The sequence below is a fragment of the Danio aesculapii genome, chromosome 5 (assembly GCF_903798145.1).
Source record: "Danio aesculapii chromosome 5, fDanAes4.1, whole genome shotgun sequence".
NCBI classification, from domain to species: Eukaryota; Metazoa; Chordata; class Actinopteri; order Cypriniformes; family Danionidae; genus Danio; species Danio aesculapii.
In genome coordinates this window covers 15,262,237-15,284,552 of record NC_079439.1, presented here as the reverse complement: position 1 = coordinate 15,284,552, position 22,316 = coordinate 15,262,237, and the positions used below count along the sequence as shown (strand labels likewise).

The 22,316-nt window shown below is 35.9% G+C and overlaps 1 protein-coding gene across 1 annotated transcript in view; it reads left to right on the top strand.

Annotated features, from left to right (window-relative positions):
- Positions 1-2,688: 2,688 nt before the first annotated feature.
- Positions 2,689-22,316, top strand: part of sema4c (sema domain, immunoglobulin domain (Ig), transmembrane domain (TM) and short cytoplasmic domain, (semaphorin) 4C) — a 119,329-nt gene continuing 99,701 nt past the window's right edge. Inside the window, exon 1 of the mRNA XM_056457444.1 lies at positions 2,689-3,169. The gene's annotated coding sequence lies outside the window, so the exon portion shown is untranslated. The remainder of the gene's footprint in view (positions 3,170-22,316) is intronic.

Here is a 22,316-nt window from a genome sequence, read left to right as displayed (position 1 = left end):
ACAAATAAGACTTTCTCCAGAAGAAAAAATATTATCAGAGATACTGTGAAAATGTCCTTGCTCTGTTAAACATCATTTGGGAATTATTTAAACAAGAAAAGAAAAATTAAAAGGGGGGCTAATTATTCTGACTTCAACTGTGTGTATATATATATATGTGTGTGTGTGTGTGTGCGTGTGCGTGTGCGTGTGCGTGTGCGTGTGTGTGTGTGTGTGTGTGTGTGTGTGTGTAAATATATATGTATAGGGGATTGTGGGGCACAATGTAACGCAGGGTAAAATGTAACACAAAGTTTTAAGGTATTTGCTCAGAGTTAACCATGAACCATCTTCCTGCCAATTATTGAAAACGTTTGGCAAAATTTGGATGAGAAACACAAGAGAAACTATTTTTTCAGCATAAAAACATTTTGTATTATACTCAATATTTGTTTATTTTAAAAAAAATCTGTGAAAGTTTGTTTGTAAAATCTTATATTGTTGTGATTACCATCTTCTAGGCTAAAAGATAGAACCATTTTGAAAAACACACAGCGACTGCTATAATACCCAATAAGTTAAGGTAACTCAAACCATTTGAGCAAACCAATTGCAACAAACCATTTAAGCGCAAAAACTAATCCTCAATGAGTACTGTAAACTTAATCCATTTGAGTAAATGAAGCTATCTGAGATAAGTAAAACCCTATAAGTGAAGAGAACTCAAACCAGCTGAGTACTGTAAAACTCAATAAGTTAAGCCAACTCAAACCATTTGAGGAAACCAATTGCAACAAACCATTAGTTAAAAACTAATCCATATGAGTACTGTGAACTTACTCAATTTAAGCTGAAGTAATGAGGTATTTAATTAATTCATTACCTTCAACACTGAGTTCAAAACTCTTTTCAAATGAGTAGAATTAACTTTTAGTAAATTTTGAGTTAACTACACTCAATTCATTTGATTAAGTTGACTGATGGGAGCATTAACCATGGCATGCTTCCAAGGTTTTCACCACAGGGTCGGCAGACGTCTTCCTGCCAAGTATTGAAAAATTCGCCAAAATTTGGATGAGAAACTCGGGAGAAACCATTTTTGCAGCATAAAAGTATTTTTATTATACTCAATATTTGTTTATTTTAAAAAAAATCTGAGAAAGTATGTACGTCAAATCTTATATTGTCATTATTACCGTCTTCTAGGCTAAAAGATAGAACCATTTTAAAAAACACAGTGACTGCTTGCTAGTTTTGAGGAAAACGCGACACAGCAGGGTTAGTTGTAACAGTGTGTTACAAGTAAGCCACACACTGTTAGACACCAATTAAACCAACAATATAATTGTTGAATTTTGAGTGTGGTGTTGGGAACTTTTTTAATAAAATAAGTTTTTAATAGAAAATCATTTTTAATAGAAAAAAATACATTTTATTGCAAATAATGCAAATAATAATGGATAATAACGCAAATAAATCCAAATGTGCTTTTCCAATAGATAAATAAATAAACATTATATGCAATTTAGTATAAAAATAAATTTAGTTAAAATTAATTGGGTGAAGTTTGATTTTTTTAAGCATGATTTACAAATAACCCTCTGTCTGTTACAAACTTGTTACAACGGGGTAATTAGTAACATTTTTACTCCTGGCACTTTTGGCAATACTGCACAGAAACCATAGGTCCGGCGATCATACAACTAGTGCTCATTTGTAGGAGAGGCTAGTGTGTTGTTGGTAAAAAATATATATATACAGTTGAAATAGAATTGTTAAACCCCCTTTGTAATTTTTTTTGTTTTAAAAATATTTCCCAAATTATGTTTAACAGTGCAAGAAAAATTTCACAGTATGTCTGGTGATATTTTTTCTTGAAATTCTTATTTGTTTTATTTTGACTAGAATAAAAGCAGTTGTTAACTTTAAAAAAACATTTTAAGGTCTTAGCCTCTTTAAGCTTTATTTTTTCAATTGTACAGAACAAACCATTGTTATAGAAGTGTCTTGAAAAATATCTAGTCAAATATTATTTACTGTCATCATGGCAAAGATAAAATAATTTAGTTATTAGAAATGAGTTATTAAATCTGTTATGTTTAAAAATGTGTTGAAAAAATCTTCTCTCCGTTAAACAGAAATTGGGGGGAAAAATAAACAGCGGGCTATTAATTCTGGGGGGATTAATAATTCTGACTTCAATTGTATGGTTTGTATGTTAATATATTAATGTGAAATATTCCAAAGTGTTATGCTGCATATATTTTTGCTGTATTATACTTGCTGACTATAGCATACTTTTTTATTCCTATATTAAATGTATTATCCTGTACAATCGGATGCAGTTTTAATCTTAAAAATTTACTGTAGTATAATGTTAAAACAATTTACCTAATAAATCTTTTTTTTCCTGTCAAAAACTCTTCTTATAATTCAAATTTTAATGAACTGCCCACTAGCAGGCTGATTAACGGAGGCACGGATACCATAAGTACCTTATACACTTTAACACTGTAAAAGTCATTAAAATAATGCAGTAGGCTCCAGCACAGAAGCCCATTAGAGGAATGACAAATGCTTCACTCCGTCTTATTATGATGATATTCCGGCTCCGTTCCCGAACAGGACAGGGGATATTGGGGCGGAGACCTGTTTGTACAGCTTTTGTGAAGCACCGGTCCGCCTCATCGCTTTCCCGATACCCATCAGGAGGCAGTAGATCCTCCAGCGCAGTGTGTGTGAGTGAGTGTGTGTGTTTGTGTGTGGCGCTTCCCATACGCTGTAAGCACCTTTGTTTCTCTCGGAGAGCTTCACTTTAACAGGGGCGCGGGGTTCAAGTTGCTGAGACGGAGGGGGACCGCTTTGAAGAAGTGGATCTGGACGGGTTTAATACACCCTCCTCCCTCTACAGAACTACTACTACAAAGGGAGTGAACGGAGAGAGTTCCGCTGCGTAAACCGACACCGACCATCGCGCCGCTCGCTCGCTGGCTCACTCGCTCTCCTAGCCGTCAAGAAAAGAAAAAGCATGCGGGAAAACACAAGGAGCTGAATCTGTCTTTGGAAAATGCTGGATTTGTTTGGGCTCGTTTTTAAAATGCCGATCTTGTGAGACCAAACGCTGTGTGCGTTTTCATGCGTTTTTGGACGCGCTGACAGCCCGTGAGCGTTACGCACAGAGTCGCCAGAGGTAAGTTTGACGCTTTCAATACAAATACAACTGGAATAGTATTATTGCAGTGTTCTGTTATCGCAGCCTTCTTAGAATTTGACGTCACATCATCGCGTGTTTAGATTTTTTATTTCAAATAAATCAAAATCCCGTTTATTCTAAAAGCGATGGGGGTGGACAGGATATTTGATACCGTCATTAAGTCAGTCAGTCATTCAGTCGGCGGAGCTCCAACTGTTGCCATATTGTTTAGATAAGTTCAAAATCCCAACTAAAGAGGTCTGCAACAAACAGAGATCACAGTTTGTGTCACTTTGGCGAATATAACGGCGCAAACGCAGTGCGGTTTTTATTGGAGACACATCTCCAACGTAAATAAAACACTAAACTCTGTATGTGTCAGATTAAGTGAATAAACGCTGATTGTTTATTCTATATGTGATGGAAGGGTTTCGTATATTTTAAAGCACAACATCAGCACTTTTTCCATAGTGCAGTTCCTGCCACGTTCACAGAACAATAAAACGCTTCTCTCAGAGTAACAACACAACTGAATGGCAGAGCCATTAAGTGATGAACATATTCTGTGGATATTATTTGTTAAAATGATGTTCAATGCGACTGAATCATTCTGGAGATTGACCACCAGCAGTTGTTTTTGTCCTGTGACACATGCAGAGCGCTTTTTCTTCTCTTCCTTCTTTTCTTGTGACTGCTCATCTGTAATGAAATAAGTGTGCACTGCATACTGGCGATTACAGTAATTAGAGCATGGAGTGGACACTGGTGTTTTCATAGGTTGGGCGCTCGATCAGGGCAAAGTACCTGTGTTCTAGATTAACCTAAAAAAATAATAAAAACCACTGTCATTTGCTTACCTTCATGTCTTTCCAAACAATTACAACTTTCTTTCCACTGTGGAGTACAAAAGGAGGACTTCTTGATCACTGTTGACAATAACTAGTGACTGGAGACGTCTAGTCATAAACAAGACTATAAGAACATTAAAAAATTGTGCACTATATCATAAGTCTTGGAGACAGAATTGAAGTTGTTGTTCGATGATCTTCCCCTTCATTGAGTTGTTTGATCTAAGTTGAACTCGAGAATCAGATCGGTCTGTTTTGTAAATACAGTAAGTCAGTCATGTTAAATTTGTGAACTTAATCCAAAAAATGTTCACAATTTCTGCAAACTTTGCACCAGTTTTCCTATAAATATTTCAATGGGATTAGTCAAATCAGTGTGTTACTCCTGTCAGAACTTTCATAGTTTTGACGCTCATTCAGGGAAAAGAACCGGCGTCCTAGGTTAACCTAAAAAAAAAAAAAAAAAAAATACTATAATTTTTTTTACCTTCATGTCTTTCCAAACACTTGTGACTTTCTTTCCACTGTGGAGTACAAAAGGAGGACTTCTTGATCACTGTTTTTCATGCGTTGACAATAACTAGTGACTGGAGACTAGTCATAAACAAGACTATAAGTACATTCAAAAATTGTGCACTATATTATAAGTATAAAGATTTGGAGACAGAGTTTAAGTTGTTATTCGGTGATCTTCCCCTCCATTGAGCTGTTTATGCTAAGTTGAACTCAAGAATTAGATCGGTCTGTTTTGTAAATGAGTTTGTGAACTCAATCAACATTTTTTCACAAGAATGGCAAACTTTGCACCATTTTTCCTATAAATACTTTACTGGTATTAGTCGTATCAGTGTGTTACTCCTGTCAGAGTTTTCATAGGTTGGGCGATTGTTCAGGGCACAGAACCGATGTCCTAGGTTAGCCTAAAAAAATGATAAAAAACACTGTCATTTGCTTACCTTCATGTCTTTCCAAACACTTGCGACTTTCTTTCCACTGTGAAGTACAAAAAGAGGACTTCTTGATCACTGTTTTTCATGCGTTGACAACAACTAGTGACTGGAGACGTCTAATCATAAACAAGACTGTAAGTACATTAAAAAATTGTGACTATATCATAAGTCTGAAGATTTGGAGACAGAATTCTGTGATCTTCCCCTCCTTTGAGCTGTTTATGCCTAGAAATGGGTCAGTCACATTAAGTTTGTGAACTGAGATCTGACTAAAGTCCAACTTTGCTCCATTTTTACCATAAATACTTCACTGGGATTAGTCGAATCAGTGTGTTACTCCTGTCAGAGTCTGTTGGCATCTTTCAGCGATAATTTATGCGTATCGAACTTGCTGAATCAGTGCTTATCGGGTGAAAGAATGAGAAATTACTTGCTGTAATCTGGTGATTGTCTTTGTTTGTTGTTGTGTTGTTTAATGGCCCTCAAAACTAAGAATAGAAATAATGTATTCAACAATCAGAGAGCTACTTCTCATGTGTGTTTTTATGAATTCATCAAAACGATGACTATCAGTGTGAGAATTTTAACTTCAATTTTGGATGTTTGTCGTTCAAAATACTTAAAAAGGACAACATTTGGGATGCCTTTGAGGACTTTCTGATGCTTGATGTCTTTATTTACTATTCATAGCCTATGCATGGAAAAGACCAATCAGCTGGAGTGGTTTATGGCGAGTAAATGATTACAGAATATATGTTTTTAGGATAAAGTATAGTTTTAAATGCTGAGTTTTGGTGTACTAGTTGTTTTAAAGGAACATACAGTTGCAATAAGAATTATTAACCCCCTGAATCATTATTAATAATTAAAAGACACAATGTGGGTTAATTAACTATATACAGTTGCAATCAGAATTATTAGCCCCCCTTTTTTCCTTTTTTTAAATATTTCCTAAATTATGTTTAACAAAGCAAGGAAATTTTCACAATATGTCTGATAATATTTTTTCTTCTGGAGAAAGTCTTATTTGTTTTATTTCAGCTAAAATAAAAGCATTTTTTTTCGATAGTCTACAGAACAAACGGTCATTATACAATAACGTGCCTAATTACCCTAACCTGTCTAGTTAACCTAATTAACCTAGTTAAATCTTTAAAACCCCAAAATGTCAAAAGGTGTATATACAGCTTAGGCTGAGAAGAATAAATGTGAATGGGAATTTATAGCTTGTCTTTGTGAAATCCCGAGCACAGTTTGTATCATCACATCCAAGAACAATCGATTGTCCATTATAATATGGTGATTCATTCAGTGTCTGTTACCGCAGAGGAGACTGGAAGAGTCTAACAAAGGTCTTTATTATTGTGACGTGGGCCGTCATACGCACTCGTCATTGTCTATTAATGAACAGTGGAAGGAGAGCAGAGCGGTAACGGCATAATTGTGCTCCATTCATGTTTGTTTTCAGGATAGTGCATTAAATGCATTTGGCAGGGAATAGCATACCGGGGGCCCATACAGTGTCACCCCTTCAGCCCAGATGTTCTTCAAATCCATTGAGAGTCAAATTGGGCTCCTGGAGGGAAGATCTACTCATTGTTGTACCACAATAGACTTGCATCCTTCCTTAGTCTATAATACCTGAGTCACACACACTCACACACAGAGATTCCCAAACAAGGTTTAGTACTTTAACAGGGGATTCGCAAGGACAAGAGAAGCTATTTGTATTCTGATCATCCAGTGCTTCATCTGAGATGTTGAATAGCAGATCCTAACATTCTGACTTTGATATTAGATTCTTTAAAGAGAGATCAGGTAACGTACAAATGTTCTCCATGAGCTAACATCTAAATTAACCAGCCTGAAATAAAATGATTCAGCATAGCGCAGTAAACCTAATTCTTTGGATCAGGTAGAAATATGTATTTCCAACTGCGTTTGCACACTCTCATAGTGCGTTCATTCATGAATAAGTGCTATCCTTGAGCGTTCAAATCACAGTTTGACTTTTTATGCATGCATTTTTGGTGAAATGTCAGGAATAAACCATCCATTTTAATTGGATTATCATCTCGAAGGCAATAATTCCCAGCTGAAGTGCATCGGAAGCTATTGTGATGTCAACAGCATTTCATAGAGCAATCGAAAGCACCTGTATGGAATCCGAAAGCCTCTTTTCTAAGCCGTCCCGAGTGCTCGCTATCTGCCCCTGCAGGAACTCGTATCACATGAATGAATTATTGGATTACATCCCTGACATCACGTAGCAAATGTTCTGGCCTTGTGTCTTGTTATGATCGTGTGGTTTTTGCGGACACAGTCGCACAATTAAGGCGTGCAGCTAACCAACATGACGTGTCCCTGAAATGCCTCCACGGCCAATGAAAAGCAATCAATTGGCGAGCATGATGCCTCACCTTCCGTCCTCCGGCTTATTGTGAAGTGTGTTCCCTATTCAAGCCCGCACAAGGGTTATTTGTCCCTCGTTCTCTGCTGGGAGTTGATGTGCGGTGGCCGCACGTATTGACGGCGACCCCTTCGACTAGAACCCTCATTATTCTCTATCAGTGTGTGCGCCTATATGCCATTTCCTCTCTGCCTCTAGTTAGTCTCTCTGTTTCCTGGCTTCCACCTGTATTAGTAATGAGCGCAATCGTACTCCTGGCGTCTCAGGAGAGATGTGTAAAAGTGGAGAGAGGTCATGCGGACCGTGATCTGGAGTGGACGCTCGTCTGGCGAGACGGGTGAGTGAAAACAGCAGGGGCTGGAGATGGACATGGGTGATGTTTAGATAAGTGGATGGGGAAAAGTGTTTTAAGAGCAGGACTGCAAATTTAGAAGAGATTGCTTGTGTGTTTGTGAGTGTGTGTGTGGATGGAAGGGCAGCTTGTGTGCATTTGTGTTAAGGGTAGTGCTTTTTCCACCATCCCCCAGTGTGTTTACACATATTGGAATGATGTGATGCCGCTTGTGTGTGTGTGTTTGTTCGTGTGTGCGCAGCTGTGGCCCTGCACATCCTCACAGAGCTGTGAAAGTGATACAGAGACTTGACCGTTTCAGAAAAAATAAGTTTGGAGAGACAAACCTTTTAAAGGGATCATTAAAGAAAAAGATGTCTACTGAGGTACTCTCTCGTGTCGTTTCAGACCTGTTATTTTTTTAGTTTTGTAAGTTAACCTGAAATGTTAACTTGAAATGTTTGAAAGCACAGCAAAAGCACACCAATTCATCCAAAAAAGGAAATGTACGCAACATTGACTGACCCTCAAGTGCTTTCAAGTTACTGTTAAACACCAAAGACTATGTTTTAAAGAATGTTGACAACCAAGCATTTTCATTTTTCTGTGAACCATCCCTTTAGAATTTGTATTGTAGTTACATTTTAGACAAAAAAATCTCTTAGTTTTTCACCCAGATCAATAACAAAGTGCATTTTGGACCATACAGTGGAAGTGGAGGGCATCCAGTGTTGCTTTGGACCTCATTGACTTTTATTGTATTCACCCAAATGCTGTTTCAAACCTGTATGAATACAAATTAAGGCCCTGTGTACACCTAGTATTAAGATGTGTTTTTATCAGTCCATTAACAGCGAGCAATGCTCAATACATGTGACAACCAAGCATTTCCATTTTTCTGTGAACCCTTAAAAATGTGTGTTGTAGTTACTTTGCAGACAAAATATCTCTTAAGTTGTAAGTTTTTACCAGAAACAAATTTGCATTTTGGACCATACAGTGGAAGTGGAAGGGGCATACCTGTCAACTTTGGCATGTGAAAATAAGGGATATGCCCACCATAATAAGGGATATACCCCCCCTTAAAATCCCCAAATTACTAAATATGTTCATCTGGAGCTGTTTTATTGTAAATAAACAGTTAAACAGTCAGTAATAGGTTTTATTATTGATATTTACAAAATCAAAAATAAATATTATACATTAGCAGCAAATAAATTACCAAACCGTTCAGCTTATTAAAATAAATAGCTATTATAAAAAAATAGAATTCAGTTATCAAATCTCATTCATCTTTTCTTCACAGTATAACTTACATTCTGATTAAAGAGCAGCGAATGAATCTTTCATTTATTTGTTTTTTTCGTTTGATTACAATAAAAACAGAGGTGTCATTTTTATAATGCACACAACTAATGTTATAATGAAAGCATTTGATTGCTTTCCTGACATTTTATGCTCATTTAGAACAAAATTAGTTGTGTTTGGAAAAAAACACACAAAGATCTTAAGATGTTATTATTATTAATTATGTGTTTATGTCTGTTCAAACACGCACCCAAAACCCAGAGTTTTACTCCGCTTCAAATTGCATTTACAGAATCCATTTGGGAAACAGCGTCTATTTATCACTATGGAGCTCGTCAGCTAACAGTCACGCACCGCTATATGACTGTTTTGAGGATTGCATAGGAGGGGCGATGATACCTGTAATGAAAAGGAAAGAGAATCCGCCATTTTTATATTTATTTCAAAGTGTTTTCATGCCTAAATAAAACAAAAGCACAGAACAGACTCGCATTTAAGAGCAAGTGGTTCGGCGGTATGGGTTGCATATAGGGAGAATCAGCTCTTTAATGTTTATTGCCACCCTCCAGAAAAAGACTTAAAATATAGGAGAAATACAGGATATGGGATGATAGTGGGATTGAACTGTAAAATACGTGAGAATCTCTGGAAAAATGGGAGCGTTGACAGGTATGGGAAGGGGTCCAGTGTTGCTTTGGACCTCATTGACTTTCATTGTATTCACCCTAATGCTGTTTCAAACCTGTATGAATACAAATTAAGGCCCCATTTACACTTAGCATTAAGATGTGTTTTCATCAATCCATTAACAGTGAGCAATGTTCAATACATGTGTAAAATGCTACACATGGTCTTAAATGTACGCAACATTGACTGACCCTCAAGTGCTTTCAGATCTGTACATATTCTTTTCCACTGTTAAACACCAAAGACTATGACAACCAAGCATTTATATTTTTCTGTGAAACCTTTAAAATGTCTATCGTAGTTACTTTTCAGACAAAATGTCTCTTGAGTTGTAAGTTTTTACCAAAACAATCTGCATTTTGAACCATACAGTGGAAGTGGAAGGGGTCCAGTGTTGCTTTGGACCTCATTGACTTCCATTGTATTCATGCTAATCCCATTCCAAACCTGTATGAATACAAATTAAGGCCCCATTTACACCTAGCATTAAGATGTCTTTTCGTCAGTCCATTAACAGTGAGCAATGCTCAATACAGGTTTAAATAGGGGATCTAAAATGTACGCAACATTGACTGACCCTCAAGTGCTTTCAGATCTGTACAAGTTCTTTTCAACTGTTAAACACCAAACAATATGACAACCAAGTATTTATATTTTTCTGTGAACCATTACTGTGAAACCTTTAAAATGTGTATTGTAGTTACTTTGTAGACAAAAAAAATCTCTTAAGTTGTAAGTTTTTCACCCAGATCAATAACAAAAATTTGGACCATACAGTGGAAGTGGAAGGGACCCAGTGTTGCTTCGGAACTCATTGACTTTCATTGTATTCACCCTAATGCTGTTCCAAACCTGTATGAATACTAATTAAGGCCCTGTTTACACCTAGTATTAAGATGTGTTTTCATCAATCCATTAACAGTGAGCAATGTTCAATACAGTTGTAAATGGGGATCTAAAATGTTTTGAGCTTAACCACTTTTGCCCACTTTCAGACATAGTCAAAATGGCATTTGATTATATTGTATTCATGATGTAAATGCTCATGTTGTCGAACAACTACACACCTACTTTTCCCCTGTTGACAAAACATTTGATTGTTGTAAGACGAATTGGGAAAAAACGCATTAAAACAAGCTACACTTGTTTCACTCCAAAAAAAGCTTTTAGTTACTTTAAAAAGTTCACGGTGGTGCATTGGGTAGCGCGATCGCCTCACAGCAAAAAGGTCACTGGTTTGAGGCCTCGGCTGGGTCAACAGGCATTTCTGTGTGGAGTTTGCATGTTCTCCCCGGGTTTGCTCCGGTTTCCCCCACAGTCCAAAGACATGTGATGTAGGTGATTTAGGTAAGCTAAAGTTGTCTGTAGTGTATGTGTGTGAATGAGTGTGTATGGAGGTTTCCCAGTGTTAGGTTGCAGTTGGAAGGACATCCGCTGTGTAAAACATATGCTGGATAAGTTGGCGGTTCATTCCGCTGTGGCGACCCCAGATTAATAAAGCTGAAAAGAAAATGAATGAATGAAAAATTTTCAAGTTTTACTCAACTTTTTTCAAAATAAATCAAATAATCACTTTAAAGAAACAGGTTTGCTAACTTTTTAAAGTCAACTAATAATCCACTTCTTACAGTGCACTGAAGAAAATTGTCTGCAAAATTGTTGCAAACAACTTATGTGTTGAATTTAAACAAACAAATTTGAGCAATGTAACAATTTAGCCATGTTCAACTTTATTTGTTTGTTTAAATTCAGTCCAAATAAATTGTTTACAACTACTTAACTTATTTTTTTAGTAAATCCAAGCAATCATCTTTGAATCATTTTTTTCAGTACATTTCTAAAGTATTAAATCTTAAAATACGTGATACACTGAAAAAATACATTGCTTGTTCAATCTACTAATTTAAAATGAGTTGAAACAACAAAATTCATAAGTTTTTTTTTGGACAACTTAATTATTTTCACAGATTTACGTATATTAAACATAAAACAATTAAGTTAAATTAATCAATTTGTGTTGGGACAACATAAAGGATTTGTGTAGAACTCAGCATATTTTACAGTGTGTGATGTACCAAAACACAAAGATTAGGATAAAAGCTGCTATCGTAGTTGCCCTCCATGTACTTTACCTTTAATTCACAATCTTTCCTGCTCTCTCTAGACAAGAAATCATTCATTCTGTAGTATTTTTGTCACATTGTGCACTTCCACAGAAGTGATGCAGGACAAAATAAGAAACACTCAAAAAAATGTTGCCATTTTTATTTTGTTCAAACTACGTATTCAAAATGAGCTGAATCAACACAATTCTTGAGATTTTTTTAGGGATAACTTAATTGTTTTATGTTCAGTCAACTTAAATTTGTAAAAACAAACTTAACTTAATTGATTTGTGTTGGGACAACACATGTTTTGTGTTGGACAACAAGGAGTTGTGTGGAACCCTGCATTTTCTTTACAGTGAAGGGTTTTAACATAATCTGAACATAAGTTATCACAAAAGCTGCTCATCTGACGACACTTAAAATGCATAATACCAGGTTGGAACAAGCATTTTTTTCTGTACGAAGAAAGACAACCAAAAAAAACGTATTGTTTTACAGGTTTGCACTGACATTATGGTACATAAACACTGACAGAATGTTAATTTCCGTGAACTTTCCCATTTAAAAAACTCATAAAGTGCACCTCCTCGTAAAAGGAGACCACCTCACCTTGATTGCCATTTCCACTAACGTTCCTTTACCTCATTTTGCTACTTCCACCCAGGGGCTTGTTTTCCCGGTGCCGAGATAGATCCATCAGGCCAGTTTCGCGTGTCTTTTACGAGCTGCATATGGAGGCCGTGCAAAGGGGAAAGGTGGAGAGCGTAGGCCTTCTCGTTTGCTAGCAAATGACCAGTATCGACCATCTGCTATTTTAGTATCGTTCCCCACAGGCTCCGCTTGCGATTTTTCAGGCTGAGCAGCATCTGTGTATTCGTACGAGAACCACTTGCGCTTGTGTTTATATGACTTCTCTTCCAGTCCATCCTAAAATTAAGGTCAGATTTTTTTGTTTTTCGCTATTCAATGCCTGGCAGCTACAGGTAGGAGCTGAACTGCATTAAAATAAAAAAGGCCGGTCAGTGATTTGCTTTTGTGTGAGCCATTTCCAAATGTCCTTTCGGAAATGGTGTTTACAGAAACGTTATTTAGAAGCACAATCACATGTTTATGCTTTGTGCGAGTGCAGATTTAGTCCTCCCTCAAAGCGCTTTTCTGTCTCTCACTCACTTCTACACCTAACAGATGTTTGCCCTAATGTATCTCGGGCTCAGGTTGTTTACGGAGCTTGCATCTGGTTTGGGTGCCTCATATACCCCCTTTCCTGGGAATTAATAGCTGTTTTTTACCCCCTCCAAAACCAAATGTATTTGCTTAACTGTATTGTTGCACACAATGGAGTTGGAACGGGTGAAATCTCTAGTCTATTTCAGCGAGTGTTTTCTACTGATTTCAGCCCAGACCGTAATTTGAATGTTGGAGTGTTTAAAGCCCATCTGCACAGATAAGCGCGCAGTTGTGTGGTGTTCAGCTTTTACGGTGTGTATTATTAGTGGCACTAGGATTTGAACAAACCCTTAAGCCTAAGCGTTAAATGTGCCCCAAATCATTTGTGTTTTATGGATATTAGTTCTTCACGATTAATGAACATAAAGCCAACGTCAGGATGCGAATTTGTGATTATTCAATTGTAAAAGCTGAGATTTAATGAAATAAATCAATGTGCTGTGGGTTTCAGAGTGATGCTCAGTCAGACTATCAATGCAGCACACAAATATTGCTGCAAAGTTTGGGATGTTTCGTTGTGGATTTCAGAATATGTGTCAAACACTTCCCCATATTGCCCAAAGAAGGCATTTATTAATGAAAGAAAGACTTTCCACAATATACTTCAAAGCGAAATCGAAAAAACGAGTTTGTGTGATGTCATAAGCTAAAATGACGTACTGAGAGTTCGTAAAAACTTACCAAAACAAGCAAACTTTCTGGAAAAATGAACTCTGGCTGGTAAACACTTGGTCCATGGCAGTTATTTAATGGGTAGCATGCTTTGTGGCTTCACCTTCTTCCTTAAAAAACAGTTTATTTTGTTATTAAGAAGAAAGAATGTAACAAATACTTACATATTCATCCAAATATAAGTAGCATTCACTATTTGTATTAATTTTTTTATATATATTTATTATCTGTTTTTTGTCCTGTCTCTGTTATCCTGTTGCACTGTAGAAGCTCTGTCACGAAAACAAATTCCTCGTATGTGTGAACATATCTGGGAATAAAGCTCTTTCTGATTCTGATTCTGAAATGCTTCTATCAGCTGTTGGGATAGCATTAAGACATTCATTAAGAGTATATTTGCTACAAAGGCACTTGAAAATTCTTTTTGCTTCATTGCAGTTGATATATTGGGCTCTATACTAGGGCTGAACCATATATCGTTTGGGCATCGATATTGCACAGTGTGTATCCACAATAATCACATCACAGGATTAAGTTGTTTATTAAAGATTAAAAGATATTATTAAATAATATTTATATAATTTTAGAAAATGATCTATACAATGTTGATCATGTTATTTTCTCTTTGGTTGTTTGATTTCTATTTTTTATACTGTTAGACTACGCCGTATTTATGTATGCTTGTAATTTATTATATTTTATGCAGATGCACTGCATAGAAAAATACTTGCTTGCCCTAGTCGATCTAAATGATTGAAAACTTCCCAAATAGAGCCATAAAATTATTTGATTAAATTATATTCATATTGCAACAAAACAAAATATTGCTATGTAAGATTTTCCCCATATTGTGCAGCACAATATTCGAAAAAAATGAAATTGCAATAGTTAGTTTTTCTGCAATTTTTATTGGGATATGAATATAATTTCACAAGATGACTCCATTTTGGATAGATTTCTTAATTTTACGTCAATTGGGATGATTCTGAACGAGAGCGCATCTGCATAAAACATACAAAACTATTCCAAAAAAAATAAATTAAAGCACAGAGGAAAACTACAGAACAAAAAATAAACAAATAAAATTTGCTTAATGATTTTCGGTGGACTCTAACAGTATTGAAGTACAAAAATTCAAATATGAAATCTTAAATAACACTGTATTGTCTTCATTGCATACATTAAACAAAATTAATCTTTGTTAAAGTTGCAAACTTTGTAGGTTCTAGTGGCCAAATGGTTTAAATTCACTTAAAATATTACAGTCACAGGCTTTAAAAACACCAATCCAAATAAAAATCTTTCACACTATTAGATTAAAGTTAAACTTGTGACTCCAAAAATCATGTGTTTTGAACTTCGGCTCCTGGTTTATTATTATCCCAACTTGGCATTGGAGATCCTGCGATGTGAATATTGCACATTGTGATATCGATGCTGAAACAATATATAGTGCAGCCCTCCACTATACAATGTTCTGTCAAAATGTAGACAGTCAGAAATATGAATTTGTTGCATTACATCAGAAAACTCACATTTTTTTATCCAAAAACAAGCGACCCTAACAGAGATGATTGAAGTATAGATTTTATAGATGCAGTAGATTTTAAAAGAGTAGTTCACACAAAAATGTAGGCATAGGATGTTAACTGGTTTCAAGGTTTACCACCGTTTGGAAAAGTCAAGGTTTTGTGTTATACTGTTCCTAAAGTATGTGTAATTTATTTTTTTTTTTTAATATGTTTTTCACAACTATTTTATTTAGTTTTTTTAGGGCAACAGTATCTCCAGCAGAAAAGGAACCTCTACATCAAAAGCTACTGATCCAAAATATTTTTAATGTTTCTTAAAATAAAATATATTGTATATGGGGGAAAAGGTTGTTGTTTTTCACCCAGACATTAAAAAAAGTCTTATTTTGGAGCAGTAATCACAATATTGTGATACCATGAAACCGTGATATTTTTATCCAAGGTTATCATACCGTCAGAATCTTATACCAACCCATGCCTACAAACATGACAATTTTACCATCATTTACTTGATGATATTACAAAATTGGAATATCTTATAAAACATTTGCAAATAAAGCCCTGATTCCATCCTGTGTGTCAAAGAGAGTAAAATCGTTACTTCCTGAAAAACTGGCGCCAAATATCACAAAGAAAAATTGAATTTGCTGTGGTAGAAGACATTCTGGGCTAGAGATGGGCAGAGGTGGGTAGAGTATCCAAAATCTATACACAAGTAAAAGTACAAGTACGTGCGAAAATTTTTACTTAAGTAAAAGTAACAATCTTAAAAGTTACTCGAGTAAAAGTAAAATATTTGTTATTATTTATATTTAAAGTGACATTTAAAGGCTTAACAAGGGTAATTAGGCAAGTTATTTCATAATGATGGTTTGTTCTGTTGACTTATGAAAAAATATATAGCTTAAAGGGGCTAATCATTTTGCCCTTTAAACGGTGTTTAAAAAATTTAAAACCGCTTTTATTCTTGTCAAAATAAAACTAATAAGACTTTCTCCAGAAGAAAAAAATATTATCAGACATACTGTGAAAGTTTCCTTGCTCTGTTAAACATCATTTGGGAATTATTTAAAAAAGAAAAAAAAATGCAAATGGGGGCTAATAACTCTGGCTTCAACTGTGTGTGTGTGTGTATATGTATGTATATATATATATATATATATATATATATATATATATATATATATATAGTTAAAGGCAAAATTATTTGTGATCTTTTTTTTCTTTTTTTTAAATATTTCCCAAATGATGTTCATGATGCATCTGACATGTACCTCACTCTGAAAATGCATTAGGACTTCCCTACCGTAATACACCTAAAATACGGTCTGCCGTAAAACACGTCGCAGGGAAGCATTTTGTTTTTTGGGGTTTTTTTGCAGGGAAAGAGTTAAACGAAATCGTTCATTGTTACATTTATCATTACATTTATCGCGATTATTTTGCATTTAGTTAAGAATTTTGCAGGATCGCAAAAATTTGCGACTTTTTGTTGATTTTGCATTGGATTCAGCGATCGCGGAAGCCCGAAACATTAGGGGTCTGATATATACCATTGTAACAGAATAACAGAAATATATTAGCGCTTTTAAAACCTTGATTCTCCAAACCTTGAAACCGGTTATCGTCCCATGTCTAGTGGTCCAATGTTGTTATGTTTATATAAACAGATTAGACTTTTTCTGTAGAATTGTATTGGAACATAGACTTTTCAAAATCTTGACAGCAAGAAGCCAATTAGCAAGACCTTTTAGAATGCTTTAGCACATGCATAGCGAAGCTCTTTCAGCCACACACAACAGTGTCCCGCGTTGCATCGCAGCAGCATGTTTTGAGCCATTTCAGAAAATCTAAGCAATCTAACAGCACTTTGGCATTGTTTCGCCCTTTAACATAATGCCTTCCCATGCGACTTGAAGACTGTGCAGCAGGAAACACCAGGGGAACAAACAGTCAAACACACCAGCATTCACACACACACAATAAAAGTAGCTGTGTATTGCCATTGGGCCAGAAATGCAGAAACCGCTCCACAGCTGGGCCCCCTTCCCCCTTCCCTTGGGACAAGCGTCCGCAAAAACCTCCCCATCGCAGACCACCCCAACACGCTGCCTCCTGGTGCAAGGTGCCCGTTTCTACAGCCTGATCCCCGAAGCAGATTCCCCAGATGTGCCAGACCCACAGGACGGAGTAACAATGGCGAGGCTGTTGGAGCATTAAACCCTGGCGAGGTAGTGTGTGCAAACGCTTAGCCCTTCACCCTCCCCCATCTTCTGCAGCACGACCTTTAACCCTGGCCTGCTACATGCTGCTCACCTCCTGCTGCGCCGCCACACTGGCTGTGTCACTCGGAGAGAGAGAGAAACCAATACAGATAGAGACATAAAACAGCAAGAAAAGGAGAGATCAAATGCTAATGCTACTGGGGGAAGATAGTTACGCATCTGCAAAATTCATGTTGAGCCGCATACACCCTCAGAAACCACTTCCATCATCATATTTAAGTTGTCTGTGCAGTCGAGTGTACTTAAAGCTATAGGTCAGAGGAAAGTCTTATTATTTATTCACCCTGGTGTTTTTCTTTTCAGACCTGTATGACCTTTTTTTTCCAGGGAATGGGATACTTTTATGGTGCTTTCTGTAATTTTTTGAAGTTTGACAGCTCTTATTCCCATTCCCTAAACACTGGCTTATTCCTTGTAAAGTCATGTGGTGTGTTTGCAATGACATGAGAATGAATAAATGCATACTTATGCTTTAAATACAATAATATTACTATAATACTATCATTTTAATTCTGACTGTCAAGTGTTAATTAATGGATTTTTTTTCTTGCATTTTAATATATTTAATTCAGCTTTGTTATAATACTTTATTTTATGTTTTTTATTACTTATGCAATATTTTAATTTGAGCTGCACACCCTCAGAAACCTCAAGTAATATTCACAGTAGATTGTTAACGTAATAGGTCATATGAAAACCTCATGTTTTTTTTCCATGACTTTATTTCTTCTATGGAACGGGACACTCCATTTTTATGCTGCTTTTTGTCATTTGTGAAATTTGACAGCACCAGTTTTCTTTCCTATTAAATGTATGGGAAAGAGTGGCTAGAACATTTATCTTAAAGTCATATGTTGCGATAGTAATGGATGCATTATTTCTTTATTTTATTTTATTTTTTTCATGTAACTATATTACTGTATTAATATTTTATCAGATCTTTTCTATATTTTATTTTTATTTTTTATTAATTTTAAATTTCAAATTTAACTATTTAATTATGCGATAGTAATGGATGGATTATTTAATTACTTTTTAGATCCTTTCTTTATTTTATTTAATTTTATTTCAGTTTTATGTTTTATTTAAATATTCAATAGTAATAGATAGGTAACTCCAAATATTTTTTAAAAATCCTTTCTATATTTTATTTTATTTTAAATTATTTTATTTGATTTGTAATTGTTTTATTTAAATATTTAACTATGCAATAGAAATGGATGTATTACTCCAATTGTTTTTTCAGATCCTTTCTATATTTTATTTTATTTTATTTTATTTTAATTTTTATAATTTTTTATTTAACTATGTGATAGTAATGGATGGATTATTCCAACTACTTTTTCAGACCCTTTTAGTTTGTTTCATTCTATTTAAATTTTTATTATTTTTTTGTTTTTTATTTAACTATGCGATAATATTCAATGAATTACTCCATATATTTTTCAGATGTTTTATGTATATTTTTTTATTTTATTTTAAGTTTTATATATTTTTATTAACTATTTAACTATGCAATATTATTAGATGTATTACTCCAAATATTCTTTCAGATTCTTTCTATATTTTATTTAAATTTTTAGAACTTTTTGTTTAACTGTGCAATAGTAATGGATGGATTACGCCAAATTTTTTTTCAGATCCTTTCTTTATTTTATTTTATTTTATTTTATTTTTTATATAATTTTATTTAAAAAAATTATTTAACTCAAATATGTACATTTATAGGCGGCGTGGTGGTGCAGTGGGTAGCGCTGTCGTCTCACAGCAAGAAGGTCGCTGGTTCGAGCCAGTTTGCATTTCTATGTGGAGTTTGCATGTTCTCTTTGTGTTCGCATGGGTTTTCTCCGGGTGCTCTGGTTTCCCCCACAATCCAAAGACATGTGCTATAGGCGATTGGGTAAGCTAAATTTTCCGTAGTGTATGAGTGTTTCCCAGTGATGGGTTGCAGCTTGAAGGGCATCTGCTGCGTAAAAAATATGCTGGATAAGTTGGTGGTTCATTCCAACTAAACTGAAAAGAAAATCAATGAATGTACATTTATTTGATGTACATTTAATTACATTTATTTTCATTTTCTTCAAATATTTTACTTTATATATTTATAAATAAATTAAAAAACGTACACTTGCAATTCTACGTGTAGCTCTAAGGTCGCTGGTTCGAGCCTCGGCTGCGTCAGTTGGTGTTTCTGTGTGGAGTTTGCATGTTCTCCCTGCATTCGCATGGGTTTCCTCCGGGTGCTCCGGTTTCCCCCACAGTCCAAAGACATGTGGTACATGTAAATTAGGAAGGCTAAATTGCCCGTAGTGTATGAGTGTGTATGGATGTTTCCCAGAGATGGGTTGCGGCTGGAAGGGCATCCGCTGCGTAAAACATGTGCTGGATAAGTTAACAGTTCATTCCGCTGTGGCGACCCCAGATTAATAAAGGGACTAAGCTGAAAAGAAAATGAATGAATGAATTCTAAGTGTAATTTTTATGCTCTGGCAATATAGTATGTAAAGTGCTTTAAATGGAAATTGGGAAAGAGGCAGAAATGTCTTTCCAGAAGAGGCGAGAGAGAGGGGAAGATAGAAGAGCAAAGCACAGGAGCCCCCATAAACACTGGACCTGAGAAACAGAGATAACGGCAAACCAGCAGACAGCAAACACAGCATCAATCTCTGCAGTCACTCCTTCTCTTTCAGCTCCTCTCTCCATCTCTTTTCCCTCCAGTGAGTCTTTTTTCCCCTGGATCCTCATGCCGAGTGCTCCTGTGTGTTTGTAATAGACCCTTTCCACGTGCTGCCTGCTCCTTCTCTCTTTCTCTCTCTCTCTCTCTCTCTCTCTCTCACCTCTCCAGCACACATGGAACAGTTTATCTAGGAGCTTATTTTTTGCGCCTATTAAGCAAAGTTCCCTCACACTAAAAAAAAAAAAAGAGGCATCCGTGGAGAGAAAAACTCTTTTTATTATGATTGTACAGCAGCACTTCGAAAGAGAGGGAGAAATAAAGAGAGGGAGGGAGAGAAAGCGAAAGAGAAAACCCCCCTGGTAAGCCATGGCTCTGCCACGCATGAGAAAATCAATAAAGCGTCTCTTTAAAAGAGGTTGACTGATAATGGTGGAAGACAGGGTGGGAGAAACAGACCAGGTCCCATGGATACCTTTCTGCCCTTTTTCCCTTCCCTCCTTCCCACAAATACAGCATCCACGCTGAGAACGGCGACAAAAAACAACAACAAAACAGTATCGCTGCCATTACAACTTCTCAAATGCGTGTTTGCGGTGTAGACTGTCTTGTTAAACGTAATGAGAACAATATAGCTGTTGTGCAAGCAGTGTGAAGAACATCTGTCACTTCTGGAGAGTTATCTGTTAGCGTTCACATTCAGCTCAGTGGCTCACCTGATATTGAACCAGTCTGTGTGTAAACTTGGCATATAGTACATTGGGGGATGCCATGATTTCTGTGAAGGAGTTGTCTGTTGATGGGTGTACAGTTGAAGTCAGAATTATTAGCCCCCCCCCCCCCTGTTTATTTTCGCCCAATTTCTGTTTAATGGAGAGAAGATTTATTCAACACATTTCTAAACATAACAGTTTTAATAACTCATTTCTAATAACTTATTTATTTAATCTTTGCCATGATGACAGTAAATAATATTTGACTAGATATTTTTCAAGACACTTCTATACAGCTTAAAGTGACATTTAAAGGCTAAACTAGGTTAATTAGGTTAACTAGGCAGGTTAGGGTAATTAGGCAATTTATTGTATAATGATGGTAGTAGACTGTAGACTATCGGAAAAAAAATACTTAAAGGGGTTAATAACATTGACCTAAAAATGGTTTTCTAAAAAATTCAAAACAGTTTTTATTCTAGCCGAAATAAAACAAATAGGACTTTCTCCAGAAGAAAAAACATTATCAGACATACTGTGAACGTTTCCTTGCTTTGTTAAACATCAACAAGGGGGGCTAATAATTCTGACTTCAACTGTATGTATTGACCTTATTCTACAATGCGTGTTGAATACAAGTGTGCTCGTTTTTGCGATTGTTTTAGGACTTCCGATTCAGTTGTCTATGGAAGAAAAGACTAGAAATAATAAAAGGCAGAAAACGATCAAACTACTCGCTCTACAAACAAGTGTTTGCATGACTATACATAAAAAGTAGATTAATATAATATGAAAAGTTCAGTTTGCAACATCAAGCAGCATAACGAGCTGTTTTTAACCTCTAAAAATGAATGAAAGTGAATGAGACCGGAAGTTTCAAGCCAAAAAGATTCAAATGGCTGCGCCCGCTCATACGCGGAGAATAAGGTGAATATGCTTTTATCTGATCTGTCAGTGTAATAATTTGTTAGTTGCATTTTATTTGTTGTTGTGACAAATACACAACACTATTTTCAGCTCACTCCAAACTGCTTTTAATGTGTTTTACTGTTCTTATTTGTGGGGCTCATTTGTTTTTCTGTACTTTCATTGCCAACTGCTAGTTTGACATCCATAATGCATCATTCATTCATTTTTCTTTGACTTAGTCCCTTTATTCATCAGGGATTGCCACAGCGGAATGAACCACCAACTTATCCAGCATGTTTTACCCTTCCAGCTGCAACCCAGTACTGGAAAACATTCATACACACGCAATCACACACATACACTACGGCCATTTTAGTTTATACAATTCACCTATAGCACATGTCTTTGGACTGTGGGGGAAACCGGAGCACCCAGAGGAAACCCACGTGAACAAGGTTAAAACATGCAAACTCCAGACAGTAATGCCAAC